Below are 7,981 nucleotides of genomic sequence, written 5' to 3'. Positions count from 1 at the left end.
GCCAAGACATGGAAGCAACCTGAATGTCCATGGACAGATGAATGGATAAAGAAGATATGGTGTATTGGGAATTCCCTGGTGGTCCAGCGTTTAGGACTCTGCGCTTCCATTTCAGGGGGCATGGGTTCAATCCCTAGTCAGGGAACTAAGATCCCACAAGCCATGCGGCGTGGCCAAAAAAAAAAGATATGGTGTGTATATATACAATGGAATATGACTCAGCCATAAAGAAGAATGAAATAATGCCATCTGCAGCAACATGGGTGGACCCAGAGAGTATCTTACTGAGTGAAGTCAGACAGAGAAAGACAAACATCATATGGTATCACTTATATGTGGAATATTAAAAAATGATACAAATGAACTTATTTACAAAACAGAAACAGACTCACAGACTTAGAGAAGGAACTTATGGTTACCAAAGGGGAAGGGTGGGGGGAGGGGATAGTTCAGGAGTTTGGGATTGACATACATGCACTGCTATAATTAAAATGGATAACCAACAAGGACCTACTGTATAACACAGAGAACTCTGCTCAATATTATGTAAGAACCTAAATGGGAAAAGAATTTGAAAAAGAATAGATACATGTATATGTATAACTGAATCACTTTGCTGTACACCTGAAACTAACAACATTGTTAATCAACTATACTCCAATATAAAATAAAAAGTTAAAAAAAAACAAAACAGAAATAGACTCAGACATAGAAAACAAACTTATGCTTACCAAAAGGGATAGTGATTGGTGGAGGGAGGGGAGAGATAAATTAGGAGTATGGGATTAACATATACACACTACTATATATAAACTAGATAAACAACAAGGACCTACTGTACAGCACAGGGAACTATATTCAATACCTTATAATAACCTATAATGGAAAAGAACCTGATAAAGTGTATGTGTGTGTATGTGTGTGTGTGTACATATGTATATAACGGGATCACATTTCTGTACACACGAAACATTGCAAATCACCTATACTTCAATAAAATAAAAAAGTAAGTAAAAAGTAAGCACAAAGTCCTACAGGATATGAGGAAGGAGAATTATCTGGTTTGATGAAAGTCAGGCAAGATTCATGAACTGTGCCTTGGAGAACAATACAGTTCCCGAAAGGGAAGACACAGGGGTAATGCCAAAGGTGCAGAAAACTGTCTCAGTTTTCGACAAGGATGTAGGGAGACAGAGCTGGAGAGGCACACTCGGCTTGGACGTGCAGCACCTTAACGACAAGCTTGCAAGCTCAGCTTGACCCAGCGGGTGTGCAGATCTCACTGAAGATCCTCAACAGGGTAAGAGTCAGGATCGAATCAGATTCTCCAGAAGCTCAGTCTGGAAGCTGCCATCAGGATGGATCAAAAGGGAGAGAAATCACAGAACTACTGTTCTGGTCCAGGTAGGAGTAATGAAGGCATGAAAGATGGTGGTAACAATGGGGATGGGAAAGGAAACATGTGTACAACATTACAGAGGTGAGTAAACAGAGCCTGAATTTTCACTGGATGTGAGGAAATAAGAGAGAGAGAGAGAGAGACGTCAAAATGACTCTGGAAGGGCTTCCCCCATGGCACACTGGTTAAGAATCCACCTGCCAATGCAGGGGACACGGGTTCAAGCACTGGTCCAGGAAGATCCCACATGCCACGGAGCAACTAAGCCCATGTGCCACAACTACTGAGCCTGCATGCTGCAACTACTGAAGCGCACGTGCCTAGAGCCCATTCCGCAACGAAGCCACCGCAATGAGAAGCCTGCATACTGCAACGAAGAGTAGCCCCTGCTCGCCGCAACTAGAGAAAGCCCGTGCACAGCAACAAAGACCCAATGCAGGGCCGCCCCCACCCAAAAAAAAGACTCTGGGAAACTAGGAACCACCAGAGATAGATGTGCTTTTTCCACTAGAGAAGATGAATTTATAAGCCAGAGTGGCTGAGGAAGTGACAGTGCCATTAAAAGGCCTATGGAGGGCTTCCCTGGTGGCGCAGTGGTTGAGAGTCCGCCTGCCAATGCAGGGACACGGGTTCATGCTCTGGTCCAGGAAGATCCCACATGCCGCGGAGCGGCTGGGCCCGTGAGCCACGGCCGCTGAGCCTGCACGTCTGGAGCCTGTGCTCCACAACGGGAGAGGCCGCAACAGTGAGAGGCCTGCATACCGCAGAAAAAAAAAAAAAAAAAAGGCCTATGGATATGAGGAGGGGGAAGATTTGGGGGATGGTTCCCCCTTGCGAGGGCTAAGAGGCCATGTAGATGCTCAGAACACAGTCAAAAACACTTACGAGAGAGATCAGGGTGAAGAGAGAAATCTGGGGGTCATCTGCGTGGGGCTGACAGTGGGAACTGTGGGACACAGCAAAGAAAAGCATTCTGAAGGTAGAACCAAAGGAAGACCTACATTTAGAGAATGGAAAAAACAGAAACAAAATGGGGCAAAGCAAAAAGGATAAGTATTTACTAGTCCCAACCACATGCCTGTGCTCAGAGATTTGAATATACTGTTATCTGTGAAGCATTTTTCCCATTTTACAGATGAGGAAACTGAATCTCAGGTAACCCACCAATCAACCCAGATACCACATCAGAAACCCAAGAATCATTCTCTCCAAATCCACCTCCACGCCTCACAGTCAACTGCAAAATGCCTTTTGTTTTTTTTTATAAATTTATTTTATTTATTTTTGGCTGTGTTGGGTCTTCATCGCTGCACGCGGATTTTCTCTAGTTGCAGCGTGCAGGGGCTATTCTTTGCTGCGGTCGCAGGCTTCTCATTGCCATGGCTTCTCCTGCTGTGGAGCATGGGCTCTAGGTGCACAGGCTCAGTAGTTGTGGTGCATAGGCTTAGTTGCTCCATGGCATGTGGGATCTTCCCGGACCGGGGCTCAAACCCATGTCCCCTGCATTGGCAAGCGGACTCTTAACCACTGTGCCACCAGCACAGCATGCCTTATTAAGTTTACCTTTGAGGGCTTCCCTGGTGGCACAGTGGTTGAGGGTCCGCCTGCCAATGCAGGGGACACGGGTTCGTGCCCCCGTCCAGGAGGATCCCACCTGCCGCGGAGCGGCTAGGCCCGTGAGCCATGGCCGCTGAGCCTGCGCATCTGGAGCCTGTGCTCCGCAGCGGGAGAGGCCACAGCAGTGAGAGGCCTGCGTACCGCAAAAAAAAAAAAAGTTTACCTTTGAATCTTCCTTGATTCTACTCTTTTCCTCCATCCTTACTCTAGGCCCTCAATTCTCCCCTGCTTACACAACAACCTCCCGTCTCCAGGTCTCCCTGTTCATGGTCTCACCCATCACTAGTCCATCTCTTTCCCTACTGCCCAAGTGGTCTAACACACAAATCCAGTCCTCACAAAGCCTTCAGAAGCTTGCAAGGCCCTTGATGAGACGGCTCTGCTAACTCCAGGATCACCTCTGGCCCTTCACTTGCAAGCACTCCATCCCCAGCCTCGCAGACCTACCTGTGGTTCACAGAATCCAGCCACATTCCCTTCTCTGCACATGTTTCCTCTCTTCCAAGACCATCTCCTACAGTTCAAGAGCAATTCAGGCATCATAACCTCAGGTTGTACTAATCTTCCCAAGGACCCGTTTTCTGTACTCCTCACTGCTCTGAGCATACCCACTTCACAGCACTTATCACACTGCAAGATTTAACCCATACGACAGTCTCTCTCACTGTATTAGCAGTAGTTTGGGGACAAGGATTTGCTTTTATTCACTGGTCTCTAACACTCAACATTTCCTGGTAGAATTTATAAAACAGTCAATTCAAACCTGAGTCTGATTCTAAGGTTCACATTCCTTCCACTATGCTGTAAAGTTAGAGAGTAGAAAGAGAAACTGGATAGTGTAGGATGACAAAAAGGCAAGAGGCTCTTTGTTAACCCACAGCTAACATACTTACGGGTGAAATACTGGATGTTTTCCTCCTAAGATTAGAAGCAAGACAAGGATGGCTACTCTCACCACTTCTATTCAACATTGTACTGGATGTTCTAACCAGGGAAATTAGGCAAGAAAAAGAAATAAAAGGCATCCAGGTTGGAAAGGAAAAATTTAAACCATCTCTATTCCCAGACGATGTGATCTTGTATACGAAAAATCCTAAGCAATTCACAAAGTAATTATTGGAACAAAAAAAAAGAAGTTCAGCTAGGTTGCAGGATGTAAGGTCAATATACAAAAATCAATCGTATCTCTATATACTAGCAATGAACAACATGAACTGAAATTAAGCAAACAATTCCATTTACAATAGCAACAACAACAACAAAAACAACCCTTAAGAATAACTGTAACAGAAAAAGTACAGTATTTGTACAGTGAAAACTGTGAAACATCACTGGAAGAAATTAAGGAAGACCAGGACTTCCCTGGTGGCGCAGTGGTTAAGAATCTGCCTGCCGATGCAGGGGACACGGGTTCGAGCCCTGGTCCGTGAAGATCCCACATGCCGTGGAGCAACTAAGCCCATGCACCACAACTACTGAGCCTACACTCTAGAGCCCACAAGCCACAACTACTGAGCCCACGTGCCACAACTACTGAAGCCCCCGTGCCTAGAGCCCGTGCTCCACAATGAGAAGCCACCTCAATGAGAAGCCCACACACCACAATGAAGAGTAGCGCCCACTCGCCACAACTAGAGAAAGCCTGTGCAGCAACAAAGACCCAACATAGCCAAAAATAAATAAATTTATTAAAAAAAAAAGAAATTAAGGAAGACCTAAATAAATGGAAAGACATCCTATATTCATGGACTGGAAGATTTAATATTATTAGATGGCAATACTCTCCACCTAACTGATCTACCACAATGAAGAGCAGACCCCGCTCACCACAACTAGAGAGAGCCCATGAGCAACAACGAAGACCCAACACAGCCAAAATAAATAAAATCAATAAATAATTTTTTTAAAAAGACAATTCAATGGGGAAAGAATAGTCTTGCCAACAAATGATGCAGCGGGATAATGATAGCCACATGCAAAAGAATAAAACTTGGACTCTATCTAATACTACATATAAAAATTAACTCAAAATGGATCATATGCCTAAATATAAAAGCTAAAATAATGAAAGTCTTAGAAGAAAACTTACGAGTAAATCTTCATGACCTTGGACTAGACAAAGATAGCTTATGTATGACATCAAAATCAGAAGTGACAAAAGAAAAAACAGGTAAATTAGACCTCATCAAAATTTTAAAAATTTGTGTTTCTAAGGATACCAGCAAGAAAGTGAAAAGACAATCCACAGGATAGGAAAAATATATTAAATCATATATCTGATAAGGGACTTATATCTATAATATGTAAAGAACTCTCACAACACAACAATAAAATGACAAATAACCCAATTTTTAATGGGCAAAGGAGACACATCCCCAGGAAGACAAATGGCCAATAAGCACATGAAAAGATGCCCAACATGATTAGTCATTAGAGAGAACCGCAAATCAAACCACAGTAAGACACCACTTCAAATCTATTAGGATGACTAAAATTTTAAAAAGACGGACAATAACAAGTGCTGGTGACGACGTGGAGAAATTGGAACTTTCGCAGATTGCTGGTGGAATTGTAAAATTGTGCAGCCACTTCAGAAAGTAGTTCGGTAAAACAGATAGCTAGTGGGAAGCAGCTGCATAGCACAGGGAGATCAGCTCCGTGCTTTGTGACCACCTAGAGGGGTGGGATAGAGAGGGTGGGAGGGAGACGCAAGAGGGAGGAGATATGGGTATATATGTATAACTGATTCACTTTGTTATAAAGCAGAAACTAACACACCATTGTAAAGCAATTATACTCCAATGAAAACGTTAAAAAAATAAAGTTGTTTGGCAGTTCCATATGTTAATTATAGTTACCATATGACCCAGCAATTCCACACCCAGGAGACCCGAAAACATACATCCACATAAAAACTTATATACAAATGCTCCTAGCAGCATTATTCATAATAGTCAAAAAGTGGGAATAACCCAAATGGCCATCAACTGATGAGTGAATAAACAAAATGTGGTGTACGCATATAATTCAGTCATAGAAAGGAATGAACATGTGACAACAGAAATGAGCCTTTGTCTCAATTGTACCTGTGAGATTTTTAACTTACGGAAGTGACTGAGTGACGACAAGGAGAGGTCAGTGCCATTGAAAGATTTTTATTACTCATGGTGCCTGAAAGGCAAGCACACCACACCCACCGGGCCCTACGGGGAAGCTTCAGTTTGGGTCAGGAGGAGGAAGGAGCCAGGGAAAGCCTGAGCCAGAGCCTTTATTGTGTTTTCTGCAGGAAAGGCAAAGCAGGACAGGGTAAAGAGTTTAGGACTGACTAGTCTGAATAATTCTGGCAGGCTTTGGGAAGGGCTGTCTCTTAGTTGTTTGGCACCTGGCCCTCGTTTGACTTAGGGCAGGGGAGAGATTAGCTTGGTGTGTGAGAGTTTGATAAAGGACGTGGTTGGTTCCTGGTTGGTTCGGGGTGTGAGCTCTGGACTGGATCGTTTGCGTACGAAAAGTGTGCTACAGGGTGAGCCCTTTCCTATCTCTCAGAGCCGGCTAGTCCTGGGAGGGGCAGCGAGCCCACAAATGCCAGAGCATCAAGAATACAGAGAATAAGATGATACAATGAAGACAGCTGGCCTTCTGATGAATGGACGCTAAACAGACAAATACAGGATCTAAGAAAACCCAGTTAGAACAGCCTAGAAAACATTACGCTAAGTGAAAGAAGCCAATCACAAAAGACCCTGTATTCCATTTATACGAAATGTCCAGAATAGGTAAATCCATAGATACAGAATGTAAATCACTAGTTGCCAGAAGCCGGGGAGAGAGGAGAATGCAGAGTGACTGCTAAGAGGTACAGGGTTTCTTTTGGGGGTGAAGAAAATGTTCTAAAATTAGATAAACCCATGACTATCCCTAAAACCACTGTACACTTTAAATGGGTGACATATATGTGTAAATGATATTTCAATAAAGTTGTTATTTAAAAAAAAATACAAAGAAAGAGCAGTGTTCAATACTTTCACAAACAAGACATCAGAGGGGAATTTCCTGGTGGTCCAGTGGTTAGGACTCTGCACTTCCACTGCAGGGGGCCCGGCTTCGATCCCTGGTCCGGGAACTAAGATCCCACAAGCCACGCAGCATGGTAAAAAAAAAAAAAAAAAAAGACATCAGTGGAAGAGAGGTGTCACTACTACTTAGCCTCAGATCTCTGGTCTCCCTGATTTCCTAGCTAGAGATGAGGCTTCATGCAAGATCTCAACATTAATCCAGGAAAGAAAGTCCTTTTTGATATATGAGCAGGAGAATAACACCACAAAAATACTGTTTAACAGGATTATTCTGAGAGTTGAGCATGGCACAGACTGGAGCAGGGAAGCCTAGAAGAGGGACACCAAAAATAAGGCCATTGAGAATAATTCAGGCAGAGGAAAATGGTTTAGAAATCAACAAGAAAGATGAGCTAGAAAAGCAAGCGAGAAAGAATCAGCAACGCCTGGAGGCTGAGGACAAAGGAGAGAGAAAAAGATGTATCCACAAGTATCCTTAAGGCTGGGGGCCTGGAGAAGATGGCGTTGCCACTGACAGTTAAGGGCAACCCAGAAAATGTGAGAATTATGGCACAGTGGAGACTCCGGGCCCAGTAATGCGAGAGAGCTACTTAAGGAATAAGGATCAAAATGTGCCTTGACGCCTAAGTTCACTCAAAAATGCTTCAAGCAGCTTATTAAACAAAGACCACTAGGAAAGTTACGTGGGAAGTGGGTTTGCAGGGACTGGGGTGAGAAAATGAACTCTATTACACTGGGGGCTGCCAGCAGGACATCCTGGTGATCGCAAGGCAATTTAAGATTGGAAAATGAGTAACAAATTGGGGCTAGAGAGAAAAAATTGGTAGTCATTGGGAGGTTTTAGAAAAATATGAAACAGCGAACTGTGTAAAAGAAGTACTGGAACTGGAAC

Source organism: Neophocaena asiaeorientalis, unplaced genomic scaffold, assembly GCF_003031525.2.
Source record: "Neophocaena asiaeorientalis asiaeorientalis breed wild unplaced genomic scaffold, Neophocaena_asiaeorientalis_V1.1 scaffold598, whole genome shotgun sequence".
Lineage (NCBI taxonomy): Eukaryota > Metazoa > Chordata > Mammalia > Artiodactyla > Phocoenidae > Neophocaena > Neophocaena asiaeorientalis.
The sequence above is the reverse complement of the archived record's forward strand: the minus strand, read 5'-3'. Positions refer to the sequence as shown.